A 19901-nucleotide genomic window follows, 5' to 3' on the forward strand; every position below is an offset into this window, starting at 1 on the left:
GCTTCAACCCAAAAAACTTGATCGAGAGACTTGTGTTGAAGCATGCAAGTAGTAATTTTCTTAAGGGTTCTAGTCTTTCTTTCAGCTACACCATTCTGTTGTGGCATGTATGCAACTAAATGTTGAAGATCTATCCCCTCATGTGTGCAATAGTCTATAAGTCTAGAGTTGACATATTCTCTGCCATTATCTGTCCTTAGTATCTTGATGGCTTTCCCAAATTTTTTCTCAACTTGAGCTTTGAATGTGATAAAGTTGTCAAAGACTTCACTGTTATGACCAAGGAAAAAAACCCAAGTGTACCTTGAAAAGTCATCAATAAATGTGAGAACATAGCGGGCCTTACCAAAAGAAGGTACTAGAAAAGGGCCAGCTACATCACTATGTACCAATTCTAGAACAATAGTTGCCTTGTCATATTTCTCTTCGGGATGTTTTCTTGCTTCACAACTAGGACATACTCCCTCTGAAAACTTGACTTGAGTTAGACCAATGACCATTTCCTTGCTACTTAATTGATGAAGGTAGCAATAATTAAGGTGTCCAAATATTTCATGACATAGTTTACTTTGTGTGTTTGAATGAGTGAACAAGGCAAGAGACGTGGACTTAGGCACAAAATGTGAGAAAGAATAAAGTCTAGTCTCATGGTTTTCCTTTCCAATCACCACCATTGAATCATCTTTGAGATTCTTTACCGCTACTATGTCAGGGAGGAACTCTACTTTGTTGCCACATCCATAGTGAGTGATTTGATAGATGGAGAGAAGGTTGGTGCTTAGGCTAGGAACATGACGTACATCCTTGAAGATGCCATTCTCTAACTCAACATTCCCTTTACCTTCTACTTTAATTTGAGTATCATTTCCCACATAGATGTAAGGTACATTTGAAGTTTTTAAAGAAGAAAATTGCTTCCTTGAAGCACCCATGTGATGAGATGCTCCTAAATCTAGAACCCATTCCTCCAAATTGTTTGTACTTGCAACTAAAGCTTGGCCCTTGCCCTTTGAAGTGGTTGAAGAACCCTTGTCTTTGTATGCATTAGGAATATCAATTTTGTGTTTCTTCATAATGTTAACCAATTCATCAATCTGCTTATCTTTGCACTCATGTTCTTCATGTCCATTTTTCTTACAATAGGAACATGTTTTCTTCTCCTTCTTGTTGGAATTGTTCCCCTTTTGATTGTTCTTGGAAGAAGACTTTCCTTGTTGTGAAGAAGAATGTTGGGTGGAAGAAGATTGACTTGTGGAAGATTGTTGTTTTGAGGAGGACTATTGTGTGTCATCTTGTGGCTTGGCCTTCCATTGCTTCTGCTTCTTGTTTGAGTTTTTACCACTTGAATTACCTTCATTTGCTACCAAGGCTTTAGTTTTGGAAGACTTGAGAATTCTCATAGCCACTAAATTGTCATGTTCTCAGATCAACATTTTTGAGAATTTCTCGAATGAAGGCTTAACATAGGCACTACCCATTGTTAATTTGTGTGTATTAAAGCTAGGAACAAAATGAGCATATTTAGATGGAAGATGAGTCATGATATGTTTGATCATCTTTCCATCTTTAATGGGTTCACCAAAATCATTCAGCTATGTCCTATACATTTCTACTTGGGTAAGATAGTCTTTAATTGTGTAAAAATTTCTAGGATCCAACTTGAGAAGTTTATCATCTATTGTGTAAGCCATGTCTTCATTTACTGTCCCATACAAAGCTTCTAGTTTATCCCAAATATCTATTGGATCTGTAAGCTTGCTAATGTGAAATTTGACAGGATCAGAGATATTTTTCAACAAGGCTCCTAAGGCCATCTCTTGTTTGGATTCCCAATCTTCTTTACGAGCTTCAACATCATCAGCAGGAGGTTTCTTGGCTACACTAGTGACATAATGCCATAAACCTTTTTCTACCAATGGCTCTTTAATGTTTTCTTTCCGAGTAGAATAATTATGTGGATTTAACTTTGAAAAAGAACCCATAATGCAAGAACACAAGATAAAGGAGACACAGTACACAGTACACACCCCCCCTTTTCACTCAATCAAAAAATTCCCCCCCAAATAAATAATTTTGGCACTTTATATATAGTGTGTTTACAATGGACCACTTGTCAAAATGGACAAAGTAGGTTTTCTAATTTTGCTGATTACAACTTGTGTATAGAGTACAAATTTGGACTATTACAATGTAGCTCAAATTTACTTCAATTGTGAAGCATTACAATGCAAAACAAAGCCTATCTCTGAAAGTGATACTTTTGTCCAAATAAGACTACAATCTGATTGTAGATCTGAAAACTAGACAAAAAAAAATTCACTTTAAAAAAAATAGAACTTAAAAAAGAGTCCAGATGAGCCCATACGATGTGTTTGAAGTTGCAAAAAGTAGGATTAGACGGGGAATAGTAAAAAAATTATGATTTTTGACCAATCTGAGCACCAAAACTAGAAACAAACTACACCACTAAAAAATTCAAGAAATTTTACCTAAAATCAAAAAAAATTGCACCTAATTTGGAGTCTGTATGACCAAGTTATGGTTGTTTGAAGTTGAGCTCCAAAATCAAAACTGCAAATGAAGAGGGGTCTGTAGAGGAAAGCACTTTGTTAAATTTGATGTCCAAATGACTGTCTCAATAGTTCAAAAATGCCCTGAAATGATGGTTAAACAACCGTCAAATTTAGGTTGCAAAAATGATGACATCAGCATCTGCAAGACTGAGATGATGTCACCCAGTACAGTTGCTGATGTCAGCGTGTATGAACTGTATGGATCTTGTAGATGTGTTGCCACCATGTCAGGGTATGTCTGATGATCAGGTGGCCTGCATGGCCCTGACTATGTACTATCAACTCAGCGATGACTAGGCTCGACATGGCAGACAGGTCAGTGCATTGTTGACGTGGTCGTTAGCCTTTGTGCCATGTCTGCATGGCATCAAGGAGGGCAGTCTGCGTGGTGAAGTCAGCAATTGGTGCATGTCTACAGAGCGTGCTGAAGTTTTTGCCAAATTTTGTGCAGGGATGCCGAGTTTCAAACTATTGCGTTGGGATCTACTTTACGTCGACAGAGGTACAATTTTTAGGCACTTGAGTGGTTTTTGAAACTGTTGCAGGTTTGATAACACTTTCTTTAGTCCCACATGGACTATGTGCGATGTAATCCATTTTAAAAATAAGTCACTTCGTACATAAAATAAATGGTCTCCCTCTGCCAAATTTAGAGTGAGCACCGATCGATGGGAACTTGGTCGGCCTTTAAGTCGATGCCAAATTCAGTATCAACAACTGCTTAATAAGATTATTAAACCTACAAAATTAATTAGCTAATCTGTAGGGCAGGCTGGGGTGTGATGACCCTGTCTGCAAAATTCTTTTTTCTTTGGGCGACAATAATTTTGAGTGACAATAATTCTGAAAAAAATCTCAAAAATACAGAGAAAAATACTAGAATAGCAAAATTAATAGATCTAAATAATTAATTAATTAGACCAAAATAGATCATACTCGTACTTGCAAATCAGGAAAACACTTATAAGTTTGACTCTTGGTGGAATATCCTAAGAATATAGCTTCATCACTTTTTTCATCAAGTTTTCCATTCCTATTATTTTTAAGTATATAACATCTACTTCCAAAGATTTTGAAATATTTCACATTAGGAGCATATCCATACTATAGTTCAAAAGGTGTAGCCTTTGTACCTTTCTTGACTTGTACTCTATTTAGGGTATAGACAACAATACTAACAACTTCTCTCCAGTACTTTTTTGATGCACTTTTCTCCATTATTAATGTTCTTGCATGATCTATTATTGATCTATTTCTCCTTTCAACTATTCTATTTTGAGGAGGGGTCCTTGGTGTTGACATCTATGTTTTGATTCCTTTGTCATTGTAGAATCTATTCAACTCATTTGAAAGGAATTCACCACCTCTATCATATCTCAAGCACTTTAGACTCTTCCCTATTTCTTTTTCAACTCTGGCTAAATACCACTTGAATAACTGAAAAGTATCAGTTTTAGCTTTTAGAAACATCACATCCATCATCCTAGAGTATTCATCAACAAATATAATGAAATACTTATCTCTAAAATAGCTTCAAACATCAATGGGATATGAACCAACTCCAAAATATCACTAGCAGTGTATGCTTTGCTCTTGAAACTAGACTTGGTCATTTTTCCCAATTAACATTGTTTACACATAGCATTGTTAGTTTTCTTTAGTTTAGGCAAACCTATTACTTTCTTCATCTTATTGATAGTTACTAAATTGTCAAAGTTCACATGACATAATCTCTTGTGCCATAACTCAACATCTTCTTGTTGTGCAAACAAATATCTCTCATTAGATAAATCTAGATAGAACAAGTTACCTCTTTTCTGATCACCACTTCCAATCATCTTACCATCAACATCGAATATCTTGGCCTTCCTATTATGAAATTTAACTCTGTAACCTAATTTGTTCAGTTGTGAAATACTCTAAAAATTATAGTTAAGTCCTTCAACCTAGTAAACATTATCACATTTTATCTTGCTAGTCAGTTGAATGGTACCTTTACCTTTTACAACACATGGGATATCATTACCAAATTTAACACATCTACCTTTGTATAGACCAATATCCTAAATTTTATCTTTATCACTAGTCATATGATTGGTCCATCCACTATCAATTATCCATATGTCACTTTTGTTTACATATGAAATTAGTGCAATTTTCTCATCTTCATCAAGATCTTCTTTCATAGAAACAAAGACAACTTCACCATCATTACTCTTAGATTCATTGTCAGTTCTTCTTTAGTAACATAACAAGACTTCTTACCTTTGTCATCCTCATTTTCTTATAGTCTTAGTCATCTCTTCTTCCTTTTAACTTTCTTTCCTTCCTTTCATCCTTGTCCTCTTTGTTAGTACACCTAACAACAACATGACCAACCTTGTTGTATGATTTTTTTTTTTTGGCAATTTACCTTTGTATTTACCTCTCCCTCTTCCAAATATTTTTACAATGAGGGATTCAAGTTCATCAATCTCATCATCAAAACTATCACTGACACTCTGTTCATGTTTTCCTTTCCTTTTTCTATGAAATAATTGTGACTTGAAGACAAATTCAATAGTAGCAGGTGTATAATTATCAATGTTAGACATATCAAAAGTAGTAAGTCTACCAATTACACCTTCCAAGGTTAAAGTGTTACCTAATGTACATCTCAGTTCTTGGATTGCATAAACTCTAATAACATATGCATGGAGTAGAGTCCTCAATACCTTACTTATTACTATTTCATCTTTGATTTCTCCATTTGCACCACCAATAACATTAACAACCTCTTTGATTCTTGTGCAGTATTGCATTATATTCTCACCTTCCATCATTCTCATGACATGAAATTTACCTCTCAAGATTTCTGATTTGTCTCTCAAGACATTGTCATCACCTCCTCATATGGTTAAAATTTGTCCCATATCTTCTTTGCACTATCATAGTGTTTTAGGTCATCAAACTTGGCATAGCTTAGGGCTGAGGCAATCTTCAATATTTCTTGATTGTGTTCTTTCTTATGCTTTAGTTGTTCAATTGTCTGAGGAGTAGTTATTACCTTCACATATTCATTTTTTACAAAGTTGATAGCATCATCATTAATACTAGATATATGCAACCTCATCAAGGTCTTCCATGTAGGAAAATTCTCCTTATTCAGCTTTGGTACATCTCTCTTGTGAGTCATGATCTTTGGCTTTAAGTACCTTCAAACTTTTCTCTATAAGCACTAAGATCAAGCTCTGATACTAATTGCTAGAAATGTTTAGAATAACTTTGAGGAGCAGGGGGGGGGAGGGGTGGGGTGAGGTGTGAATTAGCTATTTAAAGGTCCTAATATTCCATTTGAAAAATAAAACATAAACATTCACTATTTTATTTATCCTATTGTTTCTCGGTCTCTATTGTAATTACAAAATTACTCACTGAAACATAACATACTTTTCTTAATGAAAACATTATCAAATGTAAAAACATATAAAGAATTCAACACAGTTTTGACACTAGAATTTATGTGGAAACCCAAATTGGAAAAAAAGCACCAGCAACATGTCACTATTTTTTCACTCTTTCAAAGTGAGCCCTATTAAGAGCCAACCTCATTAAAAGTTTATAAATACATATTGTTAAATGTGACCTGGTCAGAGGATTTAATCACCCTCTTAGGAGTGGCCTTGTTAGAGGAGTTTGATCATTCCATTTAGAATGTCACCTTGTTAAAGGATTTACACAGACTGTTAAGTTTTCCAAATGATTGTTAGGTCAACCTTTGTTACAAGGATTTCAATACAAATTGTTTATAATGATTATAAAGAAAATAGTAAGTTTGATTTGTATGTTTACAACTCACTTTGCAAGTTTAGATCATTGTTTGATCCTTGTGTTGATTCACTAATAAGCTTCCCATTGTCATCCCTATTCATGATTCACTTAACACCCCTTAAAAAAATCAACCTTCACCTAAAAAAACACTTGAGCCATCTGCTTAGATTCACTTACCAATATTAGTAGCATCTGTGTAAGCAACCTCCTTTAGCTTTGCATTCAGTCACACACTCTTGTTTTCACCCTTGCACATCTTTGATCCACCTTTCTCTATGTTCTTCAGTCTCTCTTCTCATAAGTTCATCTCTATACCTATTTAAATAGGTTATTCCTACTTTGACATTTTCTATGATTACCATAGATCTTAGGGTTTATGATTAGGTTCAACATGATTCATTGTATCTGGCCATCTTCTTGATCTTCCTCTAAAAAATTCTATGAAATTCTTCAATTAGGTCTCACCTAATCCTCTTCTTGGATTTAATGATCCAACTCATCAATCTTATCTTCAACATGATTTACATCTCCCAAGAAATTAATTGAGTCAGATGGGAATCACAATTTCCTCAAATTCATTCTCAATACTGTTACTTGACAATCTTAGAATTTTGACACTCGATCATCACTAAATTACTTGGTTACTATAAAACATTTGGCTTGGCATCACTATCTTTCTTGGTCGATACTGATGCTTGATCAACACTAGATTTGCTCAACACTTATTGTATCTTGGTTGACACTAGCATTACTCAATATTCTTTAGCTTTATACTCTATTTCCCAGCCTGGATAACTTTCTTGATGTAAACAATCACTTTGATTTATCAGAGTCTATCTAATCAACTGCCCATTTTTATATCCTTTTCATAACTCAACCTTTCCTCTTGCTGCTATTGTTATGAGAAATTTCTCAAATCATCTTCATTAATCAAAAATATATATGACATTTAGATTAGGTAGCAATATGCCTTATCAAATAGATTTAACATCAATGAAAACAACAATTGTTCCATTTGTAAGTTTCCAACACACATAAGTACTCAATTATCTCTAAAAAAATTCTTACAAATCTCCCTAAGGCATTCATGCCAACAATCTCCCCCTTTGGCATTTAATGAAAATATATGATGAAAAACATCAAAGTACCAAAAATATTTCTTCCTCATTTTCATTTATTCCCTCATTCATGCTACTTCCCATGAATGCATATCTCTTCTTATAAGTATATCAATCCTCCATAGATATAGATAGGTTGTAAAGAGTTTTTCATATTCTTATCTCCCTTATTGATCAATAATGTTTTTAATGTCTATCTCTCCCCTATTGACATTAATCGTAAAAGTTCCATTACTCAAACTCAATCATTTCCAATTTTTTTTGGAAAATCTCACCAAGTGTCAAAAGAAATTATTAAACAATGCTCAAAGAGTTCTCAATAAATCTTTCCAAAAGTGACTACTCCTCAAGGAAGCATCGTGAAGATATAGTCTGGATGCAAGAATAAACTCTAAATATATTGGATTGATGCAGTCAAGCATCAACTACTTTGAATAAGGTTGGGGCATAACCCTAAGCATGCCTCTCAAGTACTCAAATGTGTTCTTAGACAAAGGTTTAGTGAATATGTCTCTATTCTACTCTTTTGTGATAAGATAATCCAATTTGATTTCTTTCTATACTACCTTCTCTCTCAAAAATGATACTTTAATGCAATGTGCTTACTACTTGAATGCAATATTGGACTCTTTGACATAATAATTGTACTTGATTTAATACAATGTATAACAATGGGTTCAATAAACTCAATCCCAATATCTTGTAACATCTACTTTATCCAAATAATTTGATTACAATTGTTTTGTTTCTGATACATACTCTACTTTTACTGTAGATTGTGATATGCAAGTTTGTTTCTTACTAGCCATGATACCAATCTTCCTTCCAAGAAGAATGCTCCACCACTTGCACTTTTTCTATCATCAACATTTGCTTCCCAATCTGTATATGTATATGTACATAAAGTAAATTCATGTGATCTATCATACCATAAGCCATAATCTAATATACCTTTCAAGTATCTAAATAAAATATTTACTTTTTCCAAATGTGTCTCTTTAAGATTATCTTGGAATCTTACTACAATCCTAACTAAATTAGATATATTCATTTTTGCATGAGTCAAATATTGCAATCCTCCTATTTTAGATCAATATCTTGTTTGCTCTATATTAAGAAATCTATTCTTACTAGACAATTTGCATCTTGTAACCATAGGTGTCCCAACTAATTTATAATTCTCTAAACCAAACTTTTTCAACAATTCCTTAAGATATTTAGCATGGAATATGAAAATATCATTCTCATTTTCATTTATTTTCACACCCAAGAAATATTTCATCTCACCAATCATACTCATCTCAAATTTATTTTTCAATTCTTCTAAAGATTTCTTACTAGCTTCTTCATTTCCTTCAAAAACAATGTCATAAACAAAAAGAACAATAATTAGTAATCCATCATAATTCATTCTCAAGAACATATTACTATCTACTTTAACTTTCTTGAATTCCAAATTTTGTAAATTCTTTTCTAATCTTGCATGCCAAGCTCTAGGTGTTTTCTTTAATCCATACAATGCTTTCTTCAATCTATAAACCATATCCTTGTCTTCTGTAAGGAAAAATCCATTAGGTTGTTCAATGTTGACTTCTTCTTCAAGATCTCCATTAAGAAGGTTGACTTGACTTCCATCTGATAAACCTTAAATTTTTTCTTAGGTACATATTCCAAAAACATTCTTACTACTTCCAATCTAGCAATAGGGGAAACTGTTTCCCTAAAATAAAATTCTTATTCTTGTGAATAATATTTGTATAGTAACCTTACTTTATGTATTACCACTTTTCCTTTCTCATTCATTTTATTTATAAACACCCACTTTGTTCTAATAATATTCTTATCTTTAGGTCTAGGGACCAATTCCAAAGTCTTATTCTTTTTAATATGCTCAAGTTTCTCTTTCATAACCTTTATCCAAGATTCATCTTTACAATGTTCATCTACAATCTTAGGTTCAGCTTGAGATATAAAACAAAATTCCTCATGATCCATATTTCTTATCATCACTCCTTTGTTTGAACTTGCAATGATTTGATTTATAAGGTAATTCCTTGCAACATATTTAGGCATTCCTTGCTTAGTTCTAACTTATACTCTAGGTGTAGATCTGGGTTCTTGTCTTGGTTCTTCTACCTACAAGTCATTGTCTATTTTGTAAAATAGTTCATGTGCAACATTTTGATTGTTATGTATATGATTAGTATTTTCATCCTAATCATAATCAATTATTCTTTCCCAAATTTTTAACTTCTCATCAACTTTCACATTAGCACTTTCAATAATACTCTTCAATCTCTAATTAAATGATCTAGATGCCTTACTCTTTAATGAATATCCAAGAAACATTCCTTCATCACTTCTAGAATAGAATTTTTCAATATTATCTTCTATTTGATATAATACTTACTTCCAAATATTATAAAGTTTTTCACAATAGATGTATGTTTAAACCAAATTTCACATGATATTTTGCTAGTACCTTTTCTAATATATAATTTGTTCATTGTGTATACTATAGTGTTTACTTATTCTCCCCAAAAGATATGTGAAACAACATTTTCAAAAATCATTAATCTAACTTCTTCTCGAACTAATCTATTTCTTCTTTCAACTATTCCATTCTGTTGTGATATCTTAGGGGATGAAAGCTATCTCTTTATTCCATTATCCTCATAAAAGATGTTAAATGCATTTGAAATGGATTCTCCCAATCTATCTAATCTCAACTAATTAGTCTTCAATCCATATTTATTCTCTATTCTTGTCTTAGAAAAAATGAACTTCTTAAAAGCTTCAGACTTTTCTCTAAGAAATGCTACTCACACAGTCCTTGTAAAATAATTAATGAAAAAGCATAAAGTACCTTTCTCCATGAATTCTCTAGTTCTTGTAGGACCACCCAACTCTTTGTGCATAATCTCCAACTTTGTTGATGTAGTAAATATTTCTCTTGGCAATAAACTCTTCTCCTATTTAGCCATCACACATTCCTTAAAAATCATATTAGAAGGTTTCAAAATCTTAGGCAAATCTATAACTGCATGTGTAGTACTTAGTTTCACAATATTATCAAAGTTAATGTGACAAGATCTCTTATGCCATAAGAAAATGTCATACAATTTTTCTACTAAACATGTCATCTCAGTAGGACTCAATTGAAATACACTACCTCTTGTCCTTGTACTAGTACCAATCAACTTACCATCTTTATCCTTAATTACACAAATCTTTTATATGGTTGCAACTAATAACCCTATCCACAAGCTATTCAAAACTCAAAAAATATTATGTTTTAATCCATCAATAAAATGAACATCCACAATTTTAATATTCCCATCAAGTGTAATAGATCATTTTCCTTTAATCTGACATCGTGCATTGTTTCTAACTCTAACTCTAACTATTCCTCCTTAATAACTATTAAACTCAACAAAATTATTCATTTATTTTATCATATGATGAGAAAAACCACTATCCATAATCTAATTATACTTTTTATCCTCAATATGTAACACTAAGGGTTTTTCTTATACTTCTTCTTCTTTTACTTCTTTTTTAGGACTCTCTTCTTTAGTAGAAACCAATCCTAGTGCATAATCCTTATTATCATTCATTAAGAAATTTATCACTTTATGATTGAATTCATCATCTTCATCAATATAGAATGAATCTTATGAAAATTTTGACTTACAAAGCTTCACAAGCCTTGTCTTTCTTTCTCTTTTAGGATATTGTGATACAAAATGTTAAAGTTCTTTACAAGTCCAAGAAGAAAACATTTTATCACCTTTAGGTTTCTTTTTTGTAAGTAATACCAATCCTTCATCAATATTATAATTTCCTTCTTGTTTGAATATCCATTCTCTAACATAATTTCCACTAGTGCTCACCGTCCTTATTAGTTTAGATTTATCTTTTTGCATACTAAATGTTATTTCTATTTTTATTTCTCCTTATTCCAATTTCAATATTTGTTCAAATGCATGCAACTTTCCAAGTAGAGTCTCTTTTGTAAATTTAGAGGAAATAGGAATAATTTGTTCAATAGTTTCTTTCTTATACTTGTAAGTAGGTGACACAAATTTTAGTATCTTCCACACAAGATCATCTTCAATCATAATTGTTGATATTTTGGTAGCTTTAGGAGGATAAACCCGAGAGATCAAGTTAATATAATTCAAATTATATATATACATATATATAATTATATTTTATATTATATTAATTATCTTAATGAATAGACATATCCCATGAAGGGACATGTCTTTTCTCAAATTTTTCCTCATACAAAGAGATCACTGCATTTGGAAAACACATACCGAAGATGACAATGCTATTACATTTACAACAAAGAAATTCAATATCATATTAGAGCCAAGTGAAAATATAAGAAAGGAGATGACATGGATTTTGTTTGATATTATGATTTTTTTGAAAATTTAGATGTGATTATGAGAGCTCTATAGATGAGCCTGGGTATAGATTAGAAAGTTACAATGTTCACCATTGCAATAATTGTGTTAAAGTAAATTAGACAAAGGTAACTGATGTGCTTTACTAGTGATACCCCTAATGTCAATGTGATAAGAAGAGCTATACAAAAAAGTTTGGGTACAAGCCCACATAAATTAGCAACACTCCTATTATAAAGTGACATAACATAGGTTGAAAACTTGGCACGAGTGTTAGACGATTATCATTATTCCTCATGTTATTAATGTAACTACCACAAGGCAACACATGATGCATAGCTATAATTTCTAGATCTCCTCATCAACTCCACATGATGCACTTGCCTAATTTCCTTAGCATCCCTTGAGTGTGTTTGGAATACTATACTCACACCAAAGATATCATCATTGGCATGATTGACACATGCATATGGCCTGAGAGCAAGAGCTTCAATGATGAGGAACTTCACAACATTCCAAAAGGATGGAGTAAAATTTGTGAGAATGGAGGTGATTTGAGCTTCAAATGTAATAATAATATAATTAGTGCTCAACACTACAGGAAAGGCTTCAAAAAACACTACAAATGTAGCACTGATATTCTTAAGGAGGAAATCCTATCACCTCAAGACAGTAATAGGCATAGAACACACATAGCTTTTGCTGTAGGAGTGGAGATGAAGATGTTGATAATATGTAAACTAATAGAACAACATGAGGGATAACCCCTAAAGCCAGGCTGACTATCTATAAAGCTTATACTTGAATGATCATTACACCTGTGTAACCAGCTAAAGAAAATAGATGATGCAAGTTGATGATGGTGTCCACATCATTTCAAAATCAATTGGTTTAGAAGATTTTTTTTAAAAATTTTCATGAGAAGAGTATAATAACCCTTGTAGAGTTTGGGGCTCATAAATCTTACTATTACATGCATTATTATCAAGTGGAATTATATGGAGTTTATTATTACATGCCAATAAGAGGGAATATTTTAATATTGACATCAAGTATCATAGCTTCTATTGTATTCCAACAAAGACTTCTATCATTGACTATTGGTAAAAATATTTTTTTAATGTGATATATAATGCTATACCAAGGTGGCACACCCATTATAACAACAATAGTAATCATTTAGAGGAAAATATGGATTAGACTATATTCTCTATGAATTTGTGACCATAATGATATTGTCTCTATAGATGCATTGGTATAGTAACTTCAAGGAATTAAAGGTTTCCATGGTGGGCATATGAAGGCATCAAATACACACACACACACACACACACACACACCATTTCATATCAAGAGAATGCAAGAGTTTTACACTTAGTGTAAGATTTCACCAGTACTAACCAACCATACAAAAAAGAATCAAAACCCAACCATTATGCTATCATGAAGAGTTTACATAATCAAAATACTTGTTAACATATTAAACTAAAAGGATTATTCCTCCTCTTCTTCACTTGAATCTGAAGTAGTGAATCTCAAGGGGGAAGGCATGAATGACCTAGGTAGATCATCCCTTTCCACTAGCTGCTTCTTCCAGGTACCTTTAGTACAAATCTTGTGTATCAATTGAGCAAGGGGAATATTAAATTCATCAACATCGCTATTTCTTTCTTTCTCCTTTATGGTGGTAAATCCATACTTGAGATCTTTCTTGGTCAACAATCCTTTACCTTCTTGTATAAACTATCAGAACTGCTCCTCCTTCAGTTTGAATAAGGTTGTTACTTGCACAACAATATCAACACATATGAGTCTCCTTAAAGACTTAGTAAGGATTCTTTCTTTACCCTGAAAAATGTTATTATTCCTTAACTTACATAGACACCAAAGAATAAATGAAGAGAGAATAGTCCACAACACATTAAGGTTATTTCTGCTACAATAGATTTTTCCATAGGTAATATTCTCAAAAAAGAAATTAGTATCAAAATCGTAACCAAATATATGCCAAATATCCTGTGCAAAGAAGCATTGAAATAACACATAAATAAGTAATTTAGGAAAAAAGAAAATAGTACAACTATCAGGGACACCATCTAGTTTATTGAATGGTAATTTATGCAGAAACAATCTCCAAACAAAGAACACAATTTTAGGTTCAACAGGCCTAGCCCAAAGATGGATAAGATATTTTTTCCAAACATTATGCTCGAGGGAAATATTCTAGTAGGAGTTAAGATGGTCAAGGATATTATTGTTGGAGGTAAGAATGGAGTACACATACTTGGTCTTAACATGTGCAAGGGAGAGGAGTCATGCCATCTCATGTGAAAGGAGTAAGAATCACTAGAACAACATTCCAATTTGACTCATTTAGTATCAAAAGCACTCTTAATCATAGAATAAGTTCTCCTTTGGGATTCTTTTAAGGAGTGTTTATACTTAAACTCTTTCCATTCTATTAAAAAACCATTGCATAAAATTTCCTTGAAGTTCTTAATATCAACTTTAACCCATTTTTTCGTTGAGCAACTTTTTAATAGGGCTAAGGGCTTGAAATTGCTTTTTAGGTTTAGCATATTGAACTATTTCCACACTATATGTTACCATCCTTCGATTTTTGAATACTACCTAGTAGTGGCCTCACTTTATCCCAACTCTTCTAGATGGCTTTAAACACATTAGAGCCCCCAACCACTATTTTACAATCCAATGCTAAGAAGTTAGATTCATTCAAGTTATTCCAAAACTTTTCTCTACATGGATGACCTCTACTCAAGTTATTTATGATTAGTATTTTCCAAGTTTCATCCCCTTTTTTAATTTGGTAACCCATTTCACTACTAAGGCTATGCCTTAGGCCCTAAGGTATTTCAAACCAAGACCTCCTAATTTCTTACTTTTTTTATACCAATCCCACCTGATGACATGAGTCTTAAACATGCCCTTCCCATCAGACCAAAGAAAATATTTTATGATTTTTTGTAAAAATTGAAATTGTCTAACATTGAAGAGCCAAGTTGAAGAAAAATACATAGAATAAGTGGAAAGAATCTTCTAATAGACTTGAATTCTTCCTACCATGGATAAAAACATAGTATTCCATTTGTTGAGCTTAGCACTAATTTTTTCTCTATCCTAATTCTACACATAGTTAATGTTAGGGTTGATAGAAAAAGGACTTCCTAGGTATTTAACTACCTAGTTTGGACCACCCTAGCTAATTCCATACTTGCTACACTAGGAGGGAGGATTAGAGTTCCATCCCAAAAGGATAGAATTAGAGATAGAGATTTTTCTTCTAGAGGCTGCACAAAAAAGATCCAACTTCATCATAAGGTGCTCCATTTTATTCTCATTGAGTTTAAATAATATTTTTGTCATCTAAAAATTGAACATTAGAGATCTTGTTTCCATTTGGTAGGGGGGCTAAAACTTTTGAAGACAATGAATTATCTCTAAGTGAGTAATGGAGGGCTTCTATAGCTATCACACATAGTGTTGGGAAAAGGGGGCTTCCTTTCCTAATATACCTTGAGAGTTCAAACTATTTTGACTTGACCCCCATTCACTTTTGTGATGGCATTAGCATCCTTAAGAGGAGTCTTTACCACATGAACATACATTTATGGAAACCCTAGGGCTCTTAGCATCATGAGAATGAATCCCCACTCCACCTTGTCATAAGCCTTCTCATAATTTATCAAGAACATTCCAATATACTATTGGAAATACAAGAGGAGTAATTGAGAGGGAAGGGGTGAATCAGTTACCAATAAAATAAATCCCACATCCCTTAGATGTCAGTGCAAAACAACTCTGTAAAAACTTAATTTTGCTGATGCTTGGTAAACACATAGAAAATGTTGTAACTCGCTAAAAAATGAAAATGCTTAGTAGAAACTTAACATGAAAATCTTAAGAGGTTATCTACGGTTACTTATCACTTTAGCTTAGTTACAAACACATAAGATAAATAACATGAACACATTTGACAACAGGATTTAATGTGGAAACCCAATTTAGGAACAACCACCAATTATAACTAGTTACCAATTTTCACTCTTCTAAAGTGAGCCCTATTAGGAGCCAACCTACTAAACATTACAAAATACACTACTAGGTGTGACCCTATTAGGAGTGACCATGTTAGAGGTCTTTGGACAATTCAATAGAAATTTCATCTTGTTAAAGGATTTACAAATAGCTATTAAGCTAACTCTATTAAGAGATTTAGATCACTGCTACAATAGTTAGATAGTAACAATGACATGACCTAATTTGGATGCAACTGAATTGCTGATTATAGATCTCAATTCTAGCTTATACTTGATCCTTCTTGATCAGATATATATTTTCAACTCCTTAAGGATATTCTACTTATCCTTTTGATTCTCTTTCTCTTAGCATCATCAAATCTTCAATTCTCTTTCATACATTACACACTTTCTAATCCTCAACTTGACCTTATATTTATATCTTCCATATTGACAAGTCGACTAGAATAAAACTTAGAGTAATTAATATTCATCTCCTTAGTTGGCTAGAACCAACAAACAAATTCATTAAACTCAATATGCCAAAATAAGAAAATCCTTCATTAGCTGACCCTACTTAATAGTCATTAACTCAGAAACAATTTTCCTATGTTGACTAGGTGAACTCTATCAATACTGCATATACATAAAGTTCCTTTGGTAACCAAGTGAGCTTGGTTAACACTAGTTCCATCCAACTTTTTTTCATTAATTGAGTGAGCTTGGTTAACACTCATCTTTTGCAAACTTTCCTTTGTCTCTGGAGTGAACTTAGTAGACATTGTCTTTTAAACTAGGCAAACTCTGGAACACTTGGTAGACACATAAAACTATCTACAGTGCCCGAGTGAGCTTGACATACACTAACTGGCAATGACATAATATTTTTTGGAATATAAAAGATAATACACAATTAATCAATTGTTCCAACAATTTCCCTCTTTGGCATTAATAGAAACACAACATGTCATAGTGCAATGAAAATTTAGAGCAAGAATAAAGTAAGGACATATCGTTAGTTTCATTATGATTCTCATCCATGAGAACTCCCTCTATCAGTGTGAACTCTTCTTGCCTTCAATTTCTCCCTCTATTAGAACACTTCTAATTCTGCCAAGTTTATTCTCCTTCTTTGACATCTCTTCTTTTTTTGTACAAAATTTGTATGAGATATGAGAAAAAAATTCTTGACACAATTTCTATAAGATATGACAACAAACTTCTCCCCATGTCAAAAAAAATGTTCAGTAAATATCAATGTACCTCAAGTACTGATTCATTTGCAATATACCCTTGTTAATACTACACCAACTAATTGATCTTCAACATGCTCTAGTTGATGCATCACTAAACTTCATTTAGTGAGCTTCAAATAGGGGAATAACCCCTAGCTCACCTCTTAGATACAAAAATGCATCCTTAGGTAATGGCTTGGTGAATATGTCTACAATTTGTTCTTTTGTATTTACATATTTCAATCTGACTTCTTTATCTTGAACCAATTCTCTCAAGAAATGATATTTTATGGCAATGTGTTTTGTTTTGGTATGCATCACTAGATTCTTTGATATATTGATTGTGTTGGTGTTGTCACAATATATGACCACTGGATCCTTGATCTTTACCTTCATACCTACCAATAGTTGTTTGAAACAAACAATATTAGAACAATTGACTACTACTGCCACATATTCAACCTTTGCTATGGACTGAGAGATATAACTTTGATTCTTGCTTGTCCAAGACACTAGTCTTTTACCAAGAAAGAATGCTCCACCACTGGTGCTTTTTTTGTCATCAATACTTCCTACCCATTCAACATCTGTGAATACTTAAGTCCAAATTGCCTCCTATTTTGTACCATAAACCATATTCTTCAGTGCCTTTCAGATATTTCATGATTCTTTTGACTACCATTGTTGGATTTGAGCAAATATGCAAATCAAACCCACAAGCCCTCAAAACACTTGCATGTAGAAAACCTGTCATAGAGAAGAAAAAGACAAGAAGAGGCAAGGGTTTGGTATGAAAATAAGAAAATTGTATTCTCAGATAAAATGTAAATTGTTGTACAATATGATATGCAAATACACTAAGAGAGCCTGTTTATAAAGGCCTCTAGGAAGCTACTAGAATGAGCTAGAAAGTACTGGGGGATAAGCATGACAACTCAACATATGTACACAAAATGTGGATTATCCTCCATGTAGATGATAAGATAAGTATGACAAGGTATGAACAATCTCCTATGTTATCAGTAAGTCAATACATAAAAGTATGCTAACTCCTAGATTACAACTAATAAATGCATTTATCCTAAGTAAACTTAAGTAAAGCGTAAATAATAATTATTTACTCTAAAACCCCCCTTAAGTGCAACTTAGGAGAATGCACTTAAACTCACAAAAGCTATGATGAAATGCATAATGGGTCTTTGCAACGAGGCCATGTTAGGTACCCATGTACAAATGCAAAGAAATGCAACCTCTGAAAATGGGGGAAGAGGGAAAATTGCATGGAAAAAACCCTCCCCCCAAAAGAGGTAGGTATAAACATGCTAAAACAAACATGAAGGAAGGAAGGCTTCAACAAGACCCCCAAGGAAAACTTTCATAATCCCAAGCATAGACTAAAAATGGCTCAAGAGACTCTCTCAAGACCATAAGTACAACCAACCCCCCCATAAGAGAGAGAAGAGATACCAAAGCCTCCCTAGAATAATGGAGCCCCTGTAAAAATGAGCAAACCAACGAAACTCTAATGTAGAATAAACAAGGGAACAAAACAAGGAAACCCCTAAATGAGAGGTGAAAGTGGAAGGCCTAATTGATGCTCAAAGGAGAAAACATAGGATCCTAAAAGGGAATCCCTAGTGCAGGTGTGCTGACACTTCATGAAAGAGGAGATGGATGTCCTTGGTAGAATCTGCAATAGGTGCACTCAGAGGCTCAATAAATGAAGTTGGAGGGTTAGATAGAGCTGAAGAAGAATTCTATTGAAGAGAAAAGACCTCAACTAGATGTGTTGTGGGAGTCAAAGTAGTGATCTCAGGAATAATGTAAAGATTCAAATACCTTGACTATACTACATGATGTTCTTGCAAAAGAGAAGAGTTGTGCTCCAACAATGGAGATGGAGGACCAAAGTGTAATAAAGTGTAGAGATGGGGTGGTATGATCAATTATCCCTATAGCAATAAGGTGTCCTATTGCACAATCTTGAGTGAAGACTAAATCTGTAGTGAACTCAGCTATCTTCCTTGATCCACTGCATGTAATTTGAGAAATCAAGAGAAGCTTTGCAGACAGAGATGGAACATATAATACATAATTGAACAAACCATCCTGAATGCCAAGTGAACCTTTCCCATAGACTGGTAGGGTAGTTTTATTCCCCATGAGAATATGAGGAATGGGAGAAGCCCCAAGAGTATAGAAGACACCTTGAGAAGATATCATATGGTGAGAAGCACCTAAATCCAATATCCAAGGGACCTAGGAAGGGGATGCAATAGATGCTTGTAATGTATGACCCTATCTAAAATTTGGTATAGATGTGGAAGAAGACTGAAAGGTAGACCCTTGTGATGATCATTTCAGATCTTTGAATTTAATTTTTAGATTTGCATATTTTATTATTTCAGTCTCTACAATTTCTCTACATTATTGTTTGGATTTGCATATTTTGTTTGGAAATTTTTTGGCCATTAGGCCAGTAAGAGAGATTTTTTGCATGTGAAGATTGGAGTTTGCTGGTGCCAACCAGATATTGGCATCACATTTAGAAGTTCAAAAAAACCCCATATCAACTTTTGTTTCACCAAAATCAAACATCTGAGGTGAAATTTAGAGTCATTTGATTTTTGGAGGCATGACGGTGATTCAAAAAAAAATAATTACAGTAATATTTTCAAACAATGATACCTCCCTCACACGAACTCCTTTTTTC

The sequence above is a fragment of the Cupressus sempervirens genome, chromosome 7 (assembly GCF_028749045.1).
Source record: "Cupressus sempervirens isolate cs-2001-9-10 chromosome 7, ASM2874904v1, whole genome shotgun sequence".
In the NCBI taxonomy this organism is placed as follows: Eukaryota; Viridiplantae; Streptophyta; class Pinopsida; order Cupressales; family Cupressaceae; genus Cupressus; species Cupressus sempervirens.